The sequence below is a fragment of the Miscanthus floridulus genome, chromosome 7 (genome assembly GCF_019320115.1).
Source record: "Miscanthus floridulus cultivar M001 chromosome 7, ASM1932011v1, whole genome shotgun sequence".
Classification (NCBI taxonomy): Eukaryota; Viridiplantae; Streptophyta; class Magnoliopsida; order Poales; family Poaceae; genus Miscanthus; species Miscanthus floridulus.
The window spans coordinates 11,073,471-11,090,856 of NC_089586.1; the positions used below are offsets into that span (position 1 = coordinate 11,073,471).

At 44.5% G+C, this 17,386-nt stretch overlaps 2 pseudogenes; both read right to left on the reverse strand.

Moving 5' to 3' along the window:
- Positions 1 to 6,887: 6,887 nt before the first annotated feature.
- On the reverse strand, positions 6,888 to 9,149 carry LOC136465053 (uncharacterized; annotated as a pseudogene).
- A 5,312-nt stretch (positions 9,150 to 14,461) lies between these two features.
- LOC136465054 (uncharacterized) lies at positions 14,462 to 17,297 on the reverse strand (annotated as a pseudogene).
- Positions 17,298 to 17,386: the final 89 nt, after the last annotated feature.

The following is a 17,386-nucleotide window of genomic DNA, read 5'->3' on the forward strand; positions in this document are numbered from 1 at the left end:
AGGCCCGTGACCAACGTTGCAAACGGTGCTTGCATTGACCGCTTGTTCGTGATATCGCTCCCGGTCCTTGAATCAAACAAAAATCTAGGATACTTCTATGCCGAGAACCAAACAGGCTATTGGGATTATTCCATTTTAAAAACTAGGGATGGAACTGTCCCATCTAGGTGTCTCAAAGCCAAACACATGTGTACATATCATTACTAGATGTAACGCTTATCGACTGCTCGGAAACTTCACATATTGAAGAAACAGAGCACATGGATGTATTGCCTATATATGCCTCGTTTGTAACACGAGATTTTTATATTAGTGCAGAAATAGGAGAAATACAATAGTGGAGAGTCGCCCAACTTGTTGAATCCTCACCACCAGAGAGAGGAACAGTCTCATTGGCAAAAAACACTAAAAATTTTGATTTATATGACGACAAAAGCCAGAAAACAAGTGACAAGACCCCACTCACCAGCAAAAGTGTTCTTTTCCTATCGGTTAGTTGTCAAGAAATATTTTCTGACTGTAGTTGGTCAATCAGGCCTAGCTAGTGCCAGATAAAAGAGAGAGAATGAGAGAAGATGCACTAGGACTTCCAATGGAATTGAAAACATGAGGTTAGATCTCTTTGTAGAATTCCTCCGAAATCTGGAGGAAACATTCCTATCCTATATATGAAGTTATTTTACACCAATAATCCTACCATCCAATGGGCACTACTCATAGGATTTTCCCCTTTTGTTTTATTTATGTGGAGAAGATGGATCAATGATTGCAACAAAAGGAACCATGAAACTGTGGCTGGTTGTATCTTGTTAGTACACCCCTTATCATGTCTTTGCTTAGTATGTAGTGACTCTTACGTATCAAAACATGGCATGAAATAAAGAAAAGTGACGGTGTTTCATATGGTTGTACCTCTATCTTGTAAACAGAAAGAATAATTTAAGGTATATCGTATTATACTGTAGTAAGATGGAGACACACGTTTCATTATATCCATATCATGCATATCATTACATTAAATCTTCCATCGATGGACTGTAAAAATAATAACAACAAATGGAAATATACTTCTGAATACACTATCTGCTTACATTTATTCCAAGATATATCCAGGGCTCACAACCGAATAATGCTAGTGAGTGTGACATTGACCGCCGTGCATCCATCCCATACTTTGTCCATGCATGCATGGTGGTCGATATGACAGCTGCTCGCACTGCTCGGTTGCGAGCCTCACATACATCAAGGCATAAATATAAACACACAAGTATTTAGACACTCAAGCATATAGAAGTGGAATGGGCTAGAGTGACCCCCTTTTTCTAAGTGTTTGGTTGGGAGTCATGGAGAGAATTAGAGGAACATTCCCCTAGGATTCATGTCCAGTGCTATCCCTCTCCCACGCTATCTCCTCTCTGTTTGCGTGCCCCGCGCCTCCCTCTTCTCCTCTTCTGTCCTTCCTTCGTCTCTCCTGTCTCCATCACTGGCGCTTGTATTCCACCTCTCTCATGTCCTACCTCTGCCTCTCTATCATCCCTACAACTATAGCGTGGACGCGTCACCTAGGATGCTCAACGATGGCACCCATGGAGATGTCGCTGCAATGACAGCGGCTTGTAGAGGCACGAGGCCTGCTTGTGTGGAGATGCGGTGACACTAGCTTGTGGTGTTGTGGGGGCCCTCCTATGGAGATGCGGTGCCGGTGGCAACGAGTTGTGGTGAAGAGGAGGCTCTCCCATGGAGATGTGACGGTGGTTCCCATGGATGGAAGCAGGTTGCCCATGGATGCTTAGCCCATATAGGGATGCAGCGGCTTGCTTTGTCAATGGCTCACTTATGCGGGTGGGGAAACATCATGCCGGTGTCTCTCGACTGGCCGCCATGACCAGCTCTTCTTGGGTGCTCCACTGAAACTTAGGCCCCATGACCAACGATGCAAATGGTGCTTGACCTCTTGTTCTTGATGTCGAGCCTAGTCCCCGAATCAAACAAAAAACTAGGATACTTTTATGCCTAGAACAAAATAGGCTAGTGGAACTATTCCATCTTAAAAACTAGGGATGGAATCATCCCATCTAGGTGCCTCAAAACAAAACACATGCATACAGATCATTACTAGATCAATAATGATATACAGCGGGCATCCGGATGGGGACGGACGCACCCGACCTGCGTCGAACCCGACCCACCCATGCCGCACGCCACCTCCCGTGCACCTCACTCCTTATCCTTTCCTCGACCGCTCCCTCCCGCAGCGCTCGTGCCCCTCCCATTCTACTGCTGCCCCGCCCGTCCCCCGGGACGGACGTCACGCGCCGCGCTCCATCTCGCAGCCGCCCCACCAGCCCACCGACGCTCCCTCCCTCCCTCCCTCGCACCCTCTCCCCTCCACGACCTCCATTGCTACCCCACGCCCCCAGCGACCCGGCTCCCGCTCCCCCACCAGAGATGAGGATGACGGCGGCGGCTCCAACAAGGTAGGTCAGTCCTCCTCTAGATCCGAGCCCTTCTCTTCCTCCTCTGGATCTGAGCCCTCCCCCCTCCTCCTCCTTTGGATTTGAGGGACGTGATGGTGGCTAGGGTTCTGGCGAGCTCTAGGGTCCTATTCCATCCTCTTTCCAGCGAGCTCGAAGGTGATGGGCCAGGGGCTGGAGCATCCTGCACCTCGAACCCATCCCCTTGTTGTTTGTACGTTTTTTTATGTTTTCTCCGTGTTGCAAGGGGATTTTTGGGATATTGCAACAGATGATTTTTGAATGTTGCAATAGGGTGATTCATGTGTTGTAGAAAGGGAGTTCTAATGTTGGGATTTGTATTTTTTCCCCTAATGTTGCAACAGATGATTTTAATTGTTGAAATTACCTTTTTCAAATGTTACAGCACTGAAAGATGATTTGAGATGTTTCTATTTCCATGTTTCATGGTTGATTTTGCGATGTTGCAGTACATATTTTTCAATATTGCAGCACATAATTTTCGATGTTGCATGACATATTTTTCGATGTTGCACTACATAGTTTTGCGATGTTGTAGTATTTATATTATGATGTTGCACTACATAGTTTACATAATTTTGCGATGTTACACTTGGAAGTGTTTTGTGCTCTTTGGGATAGGGGCACGGTGCGGATAGCGGCGTGTCGGGGGGGGGGGGGGATGGGTCGCGCGCGAGTGGCATGGGACAGGCCACTGCGACTGGCGTGGTTCGCTTGTATTATTTCTGAATTGAATCGTTATGTGGATTGGTCGGCATCAGATGGTTCCTTTTACGACAATCGAATGCCTCGAGGTGCGTCCGGACGTGCGCTCGCGCTAGACGTCTAGGCGCTAGGATAAACGTTACAGGATTAATGCTTATCAACTACTCAGAAATCACATATTGGTGAAACAAAGCACATGGATGTTTTGTCTACGGCTCATTTCTTACCTGAGATTTTTATATAATGCAGAAGTAGGAGAAATATAATAGTGTGGAGAGTCGCCCCCAACTTCTTGAATCCTCAGTACTAGAGAGAGGAACGGCCCGGTTAGACAAAAACAGTTAGAAGTTTGATTTATGACGACAAACAATCATAAAACTAGTGACATGACCCCACTCATCTGGGAAAGTGTTCTTTTTCCTATTGGCTTCCTGACTGTAGTTCCTGGTTGTTTAGTGTTGCCCAATCAATCCTAGTGCCTGATAGAAGAGAGAGAAAGAAGGTAAGATGTACTGGGACTTCCATTGGAATAAAAAACATGAGGGTAGAATCTCTTGGTAGAATTCCTCCGAAATCTAGAGGAAAATATTACTATCTTATTAAATTCTTTTACACCAATCCTACCATCCAAAGGGCACTCATAGGATTTTTCCTCTTTTATTTTATTTATATGGAGAAGATGGATCAATGATTGCAACAAAAGGAACTGTGAAACTGTGGACGGTTGTATCTTGTTAGTACACCCCTTATCATGTCTTTGCTTAGTAAGTAGTCACTCTTGCGTATCAAAACATTGCCCCAAAGAAAGCGGCGGTGTGTTTCATATGGTTGTGCCTCTATCTTATAAACAGAAGGAATAATTTAAGTTATATTGTGTAATTCTCAAAAAAAAGAGAAGGAGATACACGTTTCATTATTTTCATTCCATGCATATCATTACATTAATCATCCATAGAGGGACGGCAAAAATAAAAACAATAAGTAGAGATATTCTCATCAATAATACACTATCTGCTTACGTTTGTTCCAAGATATAACCAAGGATCGCAACCGAATAATGCAAGCGAGTGTGATATCGACCGCCATGCATCCATCCCATATTTTGTCCATGCAAACATGGTAGTCGATAAGACAGCTGCTTGCACTGCTCGGTTGCGAGCCTCACATACATCAGGGCATAAACATAAACATACAGGTGTTTAGATACTCATGCGGCATGCCAGGCTAGCCGACGACTGACGTCTGGGCGACGGTGGTGATTGGCGGCGTCCAGGTAGACGAAGACACGGATGTGCCTATCGTCATTGCTGCCCGGCGGCAGGGTCGCGTCCACCAGGTGGACCTTGATCCACAGGTCCGGCCAGTCGGTGCGGACCTTGAGCATCGTCGGATAAACAGCTAGCCCACCACCACCTCTGACCAAGACTTGGTCTTCTGGGGTCCACTATGTCTTTCACTACTACAATAAGCATTTGTAGGGGCGGTTGACGATGGTTTGTAGAGACGGCTCGACCAGCCGTTCCTACCATACCGTCTCTACAAATTATGTATTTGTAGGGGCGGTTCAGTCTAGAACCATCCGTACAGTATATTTTTCCGCAAAAAAAAAAATTCAAATTCGACCCGAACATATATATATATATATATATATATATATATATATATATAAAATTCAAATCTGACCACAAGCATAAGAGTATTATATAAACTACCATTACAAGTCCAATTCACAAGAATATGTATAATCCATCATTAAATAGACATAATTTACAAGTCTTATTCGTTCCACAAGTCCAAACCGTCCTACGAGGTAAGAACAATGTCAAATTCCATACACATTATTATCAACGGCCTAGAGCTAGCCTTTCAGTCATCACATTCCACTAATGACCTAAACTAAAGCAACAACAATATATTATATTCTATTAATACTACTTCCTATGTAAAACACCTAAACCCAATTACTAGATCTCTTCCAACACCAATACCTATATATGACACATGCAGCAATCTTCCATCATTTCCAACACATGAACCATCACATACAGGAAGATATATGATATCTGGAAACATGTCTGAATGTCCAACACCCAAAAAGCTCATGTTCCTGCATTGTTACAGTAAGAAGAAATTTTAGAAGACCTATAGAGCTATAGTTTCAGGTCATAGCTTTATTATTCAACCAGCGCTAGAGTTACTTCGGTTCTCAGTTACAGCCTTACAGGTTTCAAGAAAGAATGACAGCAAATGTGAGATCCTTTCATTGTTGACTAAGAATTCCAGGTTTCAGGGAAGAATGACTACAAATAGAACTGCAGTGCAAAAAAAATGGAACTGCAGTGCAGATAATCAGGTAACTAGCCATTAGATCTGGGAAATTAAGACAACAAGCCTCTTGTACCACTAGACTGCTTAATAAACAAAACTCCTTAATAAACTAGAAACTAATTATGTAATGGAATTGCAAATTAACAGATTTAAACAAGTTGTATTGACAGTAAGAAAGTAGTCCAACATAAGAGTAGAGTTAAGAGCATATACATTCTCCAGTGCGATTCTGTCAAGCATCCAACAAATATTGCCTGCAATGAAATAGCTCTAAATCTGTTCAACTGAAGGAAAATATTGGCGCTTTTATTAAATGTGAACCCTATTAGATGTGGACATAGCTGTTACTCAACCAAATTTAAAATCACTATGTATTATAGAGCAACAAACTGAATCATCTATTACTTATGAACTGGTGGACAACAATTTCAACAACAACAACAAAGCCTTTAAGTCCCAAACAAGTTGGGGTAGGCTAGAGTTGAAACCCAGTAGAAGCAATCAAGGTTCAGGCACGTAAATAGCTATTTTTCAAGCACTCCTATCCAAGGCTAAGTCTTTGGGTATATTCCATTCTTTCAAGTCTCCTTTTATTGCCTCTACCCAAGTCAACTTCGGTCTTCCTCTACCCCTCTTCACGTTACTATGCTGGCTTAGGATTCCACTACGCACCGGTGCCTCTGGAGGTCTCCATTGGACATGTCCCAACCATCTCAACCGGTGTTGGACAAGCTTTTCTTCAATTGGTGCTACCCCTAATCTATCACGTATATCATCGTTCCGAACTCGATCCCTTCCTGTATGACCGCAAATCCAATGCAACATACGCATTTCCGCGACACTTATCTGTTGAACATGTCGTCTTTTCGTAGGCCAACATTCTGCACCATACAACATAGCAGGTCTAATCGCCGTCCTATAAAACTTGCCTTTTAGTTTCTGTGGTACCCTTTTGTCACATAGGACACCAGATGCTTGGCACCACTTCATCCACCCTGCTTTGATTCTATGGCTAACATCTTCATCAATATCCCCATCTCTTTGTAGCACTGATCCTAAATATCGAAAGGTATCCTTCCGAGGCATTACTTGACCTTCCAAACTAATATCTTCCTCCTCCCGAGTAGTAGTGCCAAAGTCACATCTCATATACTCAGTTTTAATTCTACTGAGTCTAAAACCTTTAGACTCCAAAGTCTCCCACCATAACTCCAGTTTTTGATTCACTCCTGTCCGACTTTCATCAACTAGCACTACATCGTCCGTGAAAAGCATACACCAAGGGATGTCCCCTTGTATGTCCCTTGTGACCTCATCCATCACTAAGGCAAACAGATAAGGACTCAATGCTGACCCTTGATGTAGTCCTATCCTAATCGGGGAGTCATCCGTGTCTCCATCACTTGTTCAAACACTAGTCACAATATTGTTGTACATGTCCTTAATGAGCCCGACGTACTTCGTTGGGACTTTATGTTTGTACAAAGCCCACCACATAATATTCCTTGATATTTTATCATAAGCCTTCTCCAAGTCAATAAAAACCATGTGTAGGTCATTCTTCTTCTCCCTATACCGCTCCATAACTTGTCTTATTAAGAAAATGGCTTCCATGGTTGACCTTCCGGGCATGAAACCAAATTGGTTCATAGAGGCCCGCGTTATTGCTCTCAAGCGATGCTCGATAACTCTCTCCCATAGCTTTATAGTATGGCTCATCAACTTAATTCCCTGATAATTAGTACAACTTTGAATATCCCCTTTATTCTTGTAGATCGGTACCAATATACTTCTCCTCCACTCGTCAGACATCTTGTTCAATCGAAAAATATGGTTAAACAGCTTGGTTAGCCATACTATAGCCATGTCCCCAAGGCATCTCCACACCTCGATTGGGATACCATCCCGTCCCATCGCCTTACCTCCTTTCATCATTTTCAACGCCTCTCTAACCTCAGATTCTTGGATTCTCCGCACAAAGCGCCTATTGGTGTCGTCAGAAGAGTCATCCAACTGAAAGGTTGTGTCCGTATTCTCACCATTGAACAATTTGTCAAAATACTCTTGCCATCGATGTCGGATCTCATCCTCCTTCACCAAGATATGCTCTCTTTCATCCTTAATACACTTAACTTGGCTGAAGTCCCTTGTCTTTCTCTCACGAACCCTATCCATCCTATAAATGTCCTTCTCTCCTTCCTTCGTACTCAAATGTTGGTAAAGATCCTCGTATGCTCTACCCTTTGCCACACTTATAGCTTGCTTTGCAGTCTTATTTGCCACCTTGTACTTCTTTATGTTGTCCACACTCCTATCATGGTACAAGCGTCTATAGCATTCTTTCTTCTCCTTAATAGCCCTTTGGACTTCCTCGTTCCACCACCAAGTATCTTTAGCCTGACCTCCACTTCCTTTGGTTACTCCACACACCTCTAAGGCCACCTTCTGAATGTTGGTTGCCATCTTCTCCCACATGTTGTTTATGTCCTCTTCTTCCTTCCAAGAGCCCTCTTTGATAACCCTTTCCCTAAATACCTCTGACGTCTCTCCTTTCAGTTTCCACCACTTTGTTCTTTCAATCTTAGCTTGTTTATCCCTACGGGCACACACCTGAAAATAAAAGTCTGCCACCAAAAGCTTATGTTGAGAAACAACACACTCCCCTGGTATCACCTTGCAACCCAAGCATGCTCGTTTGTCCTTTCTTCTTGCGAGGACAAAGTCAATCTGGTTAGAGTGTTGTCCGCTACTGAAGGTCACTAGATGAGATTCTCTCTTTCTAAAGAAAGTGTTGGCTATCATCAGGTCAAAAGCTACCGCGAAGTCCAAAACTTCCTCCCCCTCCCGATTCCTACTTCCATACCCAAAACCTCCATGAACTACCTCGAAACCTGCGCTTGTAGTACCTACATGCCCATTAAGATCTCCCCCTATAAAAAGCTTCTCACTACTAGGTACAGCTCTAATCAGGCCATCTAACTCTTCCCAGAATTGTCTCTTAGCACTCTCGTCGAGGCCTACTTGGGGGGCATACACACTAATTACATTCAAGACCATATCACTAATGACAAGCTTGACTAAGATAATCCTATCTCCTTGCCTTCTCACTCCCACCACACTATTCTTGAGGCTCTTATCAATCAAAACTCCTACTCCATTTCTATTCATGACTGTCCCTGTGTACCAAAGCTTGAAACCTGTATTGTCCACCTCCTTCGTCTTATGACCCTTCCATTCAGTCTCTTGAACGCATAATATATTTACACGCCTCCTAGTCGTGGTATCAACTAATTCTCTTAACTTACTTGTAAGCGAACCTACATTCCAACTACCTAAACGGATCCTAGTTGGTTCGACTAGTTTCCTTACCCTTCGCACCCGTCGACTGAGATGCGAAGACCCTTGCTTATTTTTCACTACACCCGGGCGCCGATGTAGCGCGCCACTAAGGATGCGACGACCCGATCCTTGCTCACTTGACACCGTGCCCAGATCGCGACACGGCACGTCACAGGGGTGACGACCCGGCCCTTGCTCATTTAACACCATACCCGGGTTCCGATATGGCGCGTCACTAAGAGGGTTATGCCCCAACGGTTTTCTTTTGAGTTTCATCTCCATTACAATGGCTAGATTTAACGTTGGCTCGCCACGCCTATCATAGCCCTCCTCCTTTACCAGGGCTTGGGACCTGCTATGTTGAGACAACATAGGTGCAGTTTGGTGGACAACAATGTCATTGCCCAAATTTAAAATGGCTAAGTATTATAGAGCAACAAACCCAATCATCTATTACTTATCAACTGGTGGACAACAATTTTCCTGCATGGTTCTTTTCGGCATATGAAAACACAAGCAAGTCAATGCACATAAGCAGATAACTATGAGAACAAGTACAGGTTCAGTTAGAGAATAGTTAATACACTACGGGATACAGTAGCTTTGCCGAGTGCTAGGGGCACTCGGCAAAGGCCCAAAGACACTCAGCAAATGCTTTGCCGAGTGTAACACTCGGCATACAACACACGGCATTATTTTATCGGCAAACAGTAGTTTGCCGAGTGTTTTTTATCATGCACTCGACAAATAGTTTGCCGAGTGTCAAAAAACACTCGGCGAAGAGAAACTCTCGGCAAAAAAATGATAACGGGATGGCACGGTGACGGCGATTTTGCCGAGTGCACCATGAAAAAACACTCGGTAAAGTTTATCAAGTTTGCCGAGTGTCAAGCGCAAAACACTCGGCAAAGTTTCTAAACTTTACCGAGTGTCAAATCGAAAACACTCAGCAAAGTTTCTAAAGTTTGCCGAGTGTCAAGAGTAAAACACTCAGCAAAGTTTCTAAACTTTACCGAGTGTCAAATCGAAAATACTCGGCAAAGTTTCTAAAGTTTGCCGAGTGTGAAGCAAAAAACACTCGGTAAAGGTTATAAAGTTTGCTGAGTGCCAAGACTAAAGCACTCGGCAAACATTGCACACTTTGCCGAGTGTCGCGCCAAATACACTCGGCAAACAAGCGCGCAACGGGCAGATTTTTATGGTTGCTTTGCCGAGTGTCCATTTGGATACACTCGGCAAAGACAAAACACTCGGCAAAAAAGGTTCTCAGAATAACAGAAATTGGTCTCTTCGCCGAGTGTTTTGGATCGAAACTCGGTAAAGCGTCTCTTTGCCGAGTGTTACACTCGGCAAAGCTACCAATACCCCCCTTTTTACTAATCTGTCCCTATAACGGACCCCTCTCAATTCACAATAAACCATCATAATTCACAATAAAGCATCATCACAGGCATAATTATATGTCACAGACATAATTGTATTTCACAGGCATAATAAACCATCATCACAGTTCACAATAAACCATCATCACAAGTCACAACTAAGTCACTTTAAGCTACAAATGCAAATGCAATCATTGCGGAGGCCCTTAGAACCACTGCAACAAATCCGGGTCTTGAGACTGATTATTTGATGCCGCCGATTGATTCTGCACAAAAGAGAAGAATGTGTGAGACAAGATTGATATTTATATGTGATGCACTTAATATCTAGTACCTTCATAAAATTAAGTTTCTCTAATTGTTGAAATAAACTTTTATTATTCAAAATGATGTATACTAACAGTTCTGGTGCATACAATTTCTGAGTAGCACTTTAACTCATGTTCTCCGAATCCTCATTCTGTTCTCAGCCATTTAATTGCCTTTTAAGAACGTTGCTGTAGCATGATTGATCACTGGATGCTAAGGGTTGCTGACACATGAATTCCTTGTGGTGTCCAGATTAAATCTTCTTCAGTTCCGCAACTACCACAGCACAGAGAGTTGCTTTCTGCCTTGCGCCCGTATCATTCAATACTTGTTGGCGAAAGTTATCTTGCAAGAAAACGTCCTGTTTACGAATGCACAGATGCCCAGGTTGTGTATTGGCTATCTACTAGTTCTTCATGATCTGTCCGATTTTGTCCCATCTTTTTTTTTCAAATGTACAGCGGTGTAATTTTCGATGATTATTATTTTGCTACCTTAAGCTTTTTTCTGAACTTCTCTGGGAGTGATTGAATGTGACATATAAATTGTCTGCCTTATTGTTCCTTTCGTTTTGCTTTGACCTGCAAGTATAGGATCCATAAGCTTATGTCTATTACTTTCCAACAAAAGCATAGGCACAAGCTGTTTTAGAGTTAGTCAGGGCAGCCTGTTTTCATTGTAGTTATATAACATTTTGGGCCTGTAAAGCATTCTGTTCTTTTATACAGTCAAGACTCTAAAGTGTGTCTACTCTGTTTCTCTCTATATGTATCTAACCTTTTAAGCATGCAGGTGGAAGCGGCCAAAGGTTTCTTGGCGGTGCTTAGAGACTACCTTGACACACTATGCTCGAACTTGAGATCTCATACTTATGACGGCCAGGTGCTTGCCCCCTAAACGATAACAGTACATAGGCACAAGCTGAAGGAAGCCTTTAAACATTCCTAGTAGTGGCTAAAAGTTGATTATCTCCTATACGTTTCTTACAATTTTTATTTTTCCAAGTGGTGCCATACTAAACTGCAACCTTTTGCAGATGTGATTCTAGGGAATTTAGTTATACTTAATTGGCTCAGTTTACATTTTGGTACCCAAAAATTCTTGTCTGATTATACTTAACTAACATTTTGGCATCACTGCATATGGTAAAAACTGATCCAGTATAAGGTGTCAAGTGACTCACAGGAGTAGTTGTGGGTGGCTGAGGTGGAGGGAATAGCACCGGGGGCGGTGGCAAAGCTTGACCCATACTCGATGCAAAATTCTGCATGTATTGGAACATTTGGTCCATCCTCAACCGATTTTCTTCCTCTATCCTCTGCATCGTCCGCCGTTGTTCTTCCTCCATGTTCTGCTGCTCGGCCGCCTCTTCGCCTCCATCTCCGCCATCCTCACCTCCATCTTCTCCCGTTGCTTCATTTCTGCTTCCACCTGGGCCTATAACATTTCATCCCAATGTTACAATGCAAAGCTAAAGTACGTAACAATCAACGAACGATGAATAAATAAGAAATAACCTGGAGAGCCTCCATCTGGTACTGTGTAGCGGTTGGCCGAGGGCGTATCGCCGGGCTCGCGCTCGTGCTCCTTGCTCGGATCTGGGAGAGAGTGGGAGTAGAGGCCGTGTCGATTGTACTGTCGCCAATCCAGTACCGGCCATGCTTCTTGCCTCCTCCCACCCTCATCACGATTTCTCCATCAAGATCTTGGGTGCTCGGATCGAACTGTGGCCCATGAACCTGCCTTGCCATCGCTGTGTACTCACTGACGTGGCTGTGGATGCTGGGATCGCTGTACGCCTCGGGCGGGTCCTCCGGATTGAAGTCGATGTTTGCCGTCGCCTTGCCCTTTTTGGACAGAACCCATGCCTTGAACTGGGAGCAAGGCTGGCCATCATGTGACGACGACTGCGGCAAAAATGCAAAATGATTAGAAATTATGCAGAATTGAGTGTTAGAATAAAGAAATGAATTCGCGTACCCATTTTTCCATGTATTTGTCGAGGCTCAGGCTACCTTGATGGTGTGATGCCCATGGCATCAGCAAATGCCAGTCCCGGCAAGCGTTGTGCGTCTCCACCCACCCGGGCTCCAACCACTTGTCCACCATGTATTCCCAGCACTGGGAATGCTGGGCGCACCAGTACGGAGGCACCTACATGATCAAGTGTATGACATATGAAAAAATGAAATTAAGCGTAATTAATCTCATAAAAAGTAAGTATTAATGTTCTATATGTACCTGCAAGAATTGTTCCCGGGTCAGGTTCATTGTTCTTGCCTCTTCTTTTTTAACCTTCATCCGTCTGTGTTGAGCATAGTAGTCGATGATGGCCTGGACGCGTTCCTCATAGTGCATGTCCTTCACGAGCTTCTTGGAGGCTTCTTTAGAGATGGAGGCCACCTTGGCCTCATACCCCTCCTGGCATCTGTAGAAGTCCTGCATATAGACGCGATGTATACAGTCATTACTTCAAGAATGTCTAGTAAATGTGATGTATTGAACAATGTAGTGCGAGGAATACTTACCCACAGCTCGCCCTTCACCCACTCCGCCTTGTTGGGGAATACCCTGCCATCACGATCAGTGGCGTCGAGGGTGGCGACGTAGTGGTCCCACGTGTAGGCCGACTGTAGCTCTTTGTCGAACTGCACTAAGCCAGGGAAGTTTAGCCTACACAAAAGGCCAAGGATGCCGTTGACCTTGCGGTTGTGATCACCCCCACTGACCTGAATCCAACCCCTGCCCAAGTGATTAAGATAAATTATTAGTTTCCATTGTAATTTTCAACATATCAAACGAAAAAATATTGAGGACATCTAAAGTTACTTACTTTTTTCCAGAGGGTCGAACCCATCGGGCGTCTCTCAAGAGGTATCGGTCGCCTCGGGAGGGTCGAGGAACCTCGCAACCAGACCTTGGGACCCACTGCCTCCTCCTCCACCTGCTCTTGCTCCTCCTGTACCTCCTCCTCGTCACCAGAGGCGTGCGCAGAAGGTACCTCCTCCTCGTCACCAGAGGCGTGCGCAGAAGGTAACTCCTCAGACGACGACGAGGGAGCTACAGGCGACGGGGGCCTCATGCCTTTACCCCTACCTTTACCCTTCCTTTTACCCTTCCCTCCACCCTTGCCTCCACCCCTCCCTGAAGGTGGCCCTGAAGCTCCGCTCTTTTCGTAAAGCGACGCGATCTTCCTCGTACCGCCCACCATTGTTCAATCACCTACAATTAAAAAGAGTAAACCAATCAGCACAGATAAATAAAACATACTTAGAAAGTTATGACAAATAATAAATAAATTAGTACAACTCATACATGTATTAGAAATAATCATCATAATTGGGATTAGCTGGATCATAAGTCTCATCATCACTATCACGCGTGTCGATATAATCATCATGATCGGGAATGTCGTCATCACTGTCATTGCCTAAATGTAATCGCTGAAGTAATTGTAAGTCCTTCACATTCTGAACCTCGTCTCCAGCATCCTTGTCAGCAACCCTTTCATTGTCTACTTCCATTCCGATCACTTTGGTTAAGTCTATCTCAAAACTCCCTTCGAGCCCATCTTCTTGGAAGAACTCTCCGTCATATGTGTTGGGGTCTATGTTGTAATCTTCATTGTTTGGTACAGGTAGTTTACTGTGTGGCGATACCTTGTACACAACATCCCAACCCTTAAGACGGTCGTCGGTTTGGCACGGGTATGAGAGATAATAAACTTGCATGGCCTGTTGAGCCACAATATAGACATCGTCTCCTGGTAAGACGGATGATTGTCGAATTTTGACTAGCCCAAGATTAGGGGTCCGTCTCACTACTGATGGATCAAACCAATGGCATTTGAATATGACTGGATTAAGAGGTTTGCAGCCACAAAACATGAGTTCGTATATTTCTTCAATTCTTCCATAGTGGTTCTTGCATAAAAACTCCTGTATTTGTGGTTCTTCGATTGGGTTGACTCTGCTCGTGGCTTATTGTGTGAAAGCGATAGCCATTCATGTCATAACCGATAAACGACTTGACCATATAGGCACAGCCATCGGTAACCTGTCTCAACTCGGCACTCATAGACGCATTACTTTGGACCTGCAAGTTCAAGTAGGGTGGTTTGTTATATTATTCGCATGTACGAGCAAGTTGTAATGTCAAACTATGTATGAGCTAAATTGGACTGTACCTTCTGTTTGAACCAAGAAATGAAATCGGGCATTCCATTCCCCGCACCCTCTCTGAGAAGGGTCTCAGCTTCCTGCGGGGTAGGCTCCCTTGATTCACGCCAGAATTGACGATGAAATTCCCTGTACCAACGAGAAACATAGGAGTTGGACATAGAATAGTGACTACTTGAGAACAAGTTTGTTGAGAACTTACAGCATGTATGGCTCCACTTCGGATAGGTTGATCAACACATACAGCATGATAGTGCGCCACTCTTCATATTTCAAGGTCTTATTGATCGCACCACTTGCACTTCCGAGTTGCCCTCGGAAAAGGCTAAGGCTCGATTCATCTTCGCCGGCATTGTAACGAGGGGGTGGATTATGCACGCTAGGAAGGTTGTCAGCATAGTATTTTGTTGTGAAGTTTGACACCTCCTCCAGAATGTATGCCTCTGCAATGGATGCTTCAATTTTGCATTTATTTTTACATTTAGTTCGAAGAACCTTTTGACATCTCTCAATTGAATAGCACTAACGACCCTGCACAGGCCCCCCCATTCGTGCTTCATACGGGAGGTGCAGAATCATATGCTGCATCGGATTGAAGAAGCCGGGTGGAAAAATCTTCTCCAACTTACAGAGCAACACAGATGCCATTCTTTCCATTTCTGCAACCACGGTACGAGATAACTCCTTGGCACAAACCTGGCGGAAGAAATTGCTCAACTCCGCTAGCACCTGCCAGACATGCTCAAGGACATAGCCTCGATCCATCACCGGAAGTAGGCGCTCAAGACATATGTGGTAATCATGACTCTTGAGCCTGTTGATTCGCATAGTAGCTAAGTTCACTCCCCTCTTTAGATTCGCTGCATACCCATCAGGGAACATTAACGTTTGGAACCATTCTAGTACCTCCCTCCTTTGGGCCCTCATCAGGACGAAATCGGCCTTAGGCTTTCTCCATGACTTGCCGGCTCTAGGAGGCGCCATGTTCAGCTTTGGTCTGTCGCATAACCTCGCTTGATCCACTCTAGCCTTAACGTTATCCTTTGTCTTATCAGGAATGTCCATGATTGTACCAAAAATTGCCTCGGCGATGTTCTTTTCAGTGTGCATTACATCAATGTTATGTGGAAGAAGAAGATCATCAAAATAGGGGAGGTTCCACAAGCACGACTTCTGAGTCTAGGCATGTTGCTCGCCATATCCCACAAAACCACCTTCTTGTTTATTGACCTCGAGAGCGTCTAACTAAGCACGAACCGCGGCTCCTGTCATCATCTGTGGTGCAGGGTCTTTAACTACGACACCTTTCATAAAGTTCTTGATGTCTAGTCTGAATGGATGGTTAGGAGGGAGGAATTGTCGATGTTTGTCGAATGAAGAATACTTGCCACCCTTCGTCAACCAAATGAACATCAGAGAAGCCTTGCATACGGGCATGGGAACCTCCCGTGAACACACCAGCATCAGAAAATCCCATATGCCGGCAAGTCATGCAGGGAGTACTAGTACCAAACATGCATCTTGAAGTTTGTCTTTATAGCTCGGTCGTATGTCCATACCCCTTCCTCCCAAGCACAGACCAAATCATCAATCAGAGGCTCTATGTACACACTCATATTATTCCCCGGGTGTTCTGGAATTATTAACGACAAGAATATGTTCTGTCGTTGAAAGAGGACACCAGGGGGCAGATTGAGGGGGATAACGAACATGGGCCAACAGGTGTACGGGGCAGCCGCCAGTCCGTAAGGATTGAACTCATCTGTTTCCAGCGCAACACGTACATTACGAGCCTCTAGAGCTTTCTCACGATGAATCTCATCAAACCCTGTCCGGGCTTCACCATCGAATGGGTGTACCATCTTCTCAGGATTGTATCGACGTCCGTTTTTGTGTCAAGTCATCTGTTTCGCGGATTCCTCAGTTATGTAAAGCCGTTGGATCCTCGGTATGAAAGGAAGGTACCATAGGATCTTCACGGGGATTGCGAGCTGCCTCTTCTGACCATCACCAGAGTCTACCTCCAGGAACCTAGACGATTCGCACTTCACACAGTACTTTTCTTCCGCATACTCTTTCCTAAATAAGATGCACCCCTTCGGACAAGCATGTATCTGCTCGTATGGTATCTTAAGTGCATGAAGGAGTTTATGTGCCTCATACATGCTCTTTGGCAAGATGTGACTATCCGGGAGCAGACTGCCAACAACTGTGAGCATAAGATCGAAGGCGTCTCGACTCAAGCTAAACTGGGACTTCATGGCCATTAGACGTGCAATGGCATCTAGTTGAGAAACCTTGGAATGCCCGTGAAGGGGTTGCTGTGCCGCAGATAACATGTCGTAATATGCCTTTGCGGTAGCCTCTGGCTCCTCCTCCCTACGTCCTTCATCGAAGTGTGCTTTATGATAGTCATTTAACATGTCTCCTACCCCGGCATCCCCATCATATTCCTCGATGCGTTGTCTCACGACCTCGTCTCTCCCACGATCTGCTTCACCATGGTAGATCCACCTGGTATAGTCTGCCGTAAATCCATTCTTGCAAAGATGTTTACCCATGATCACCTTGGTTTGCCGACGCGTGTTTGCACATTTTCTGCAGGGACACCAAGTGACACTAGCTCCTTTAACCCTTGCAAATGCCCGTT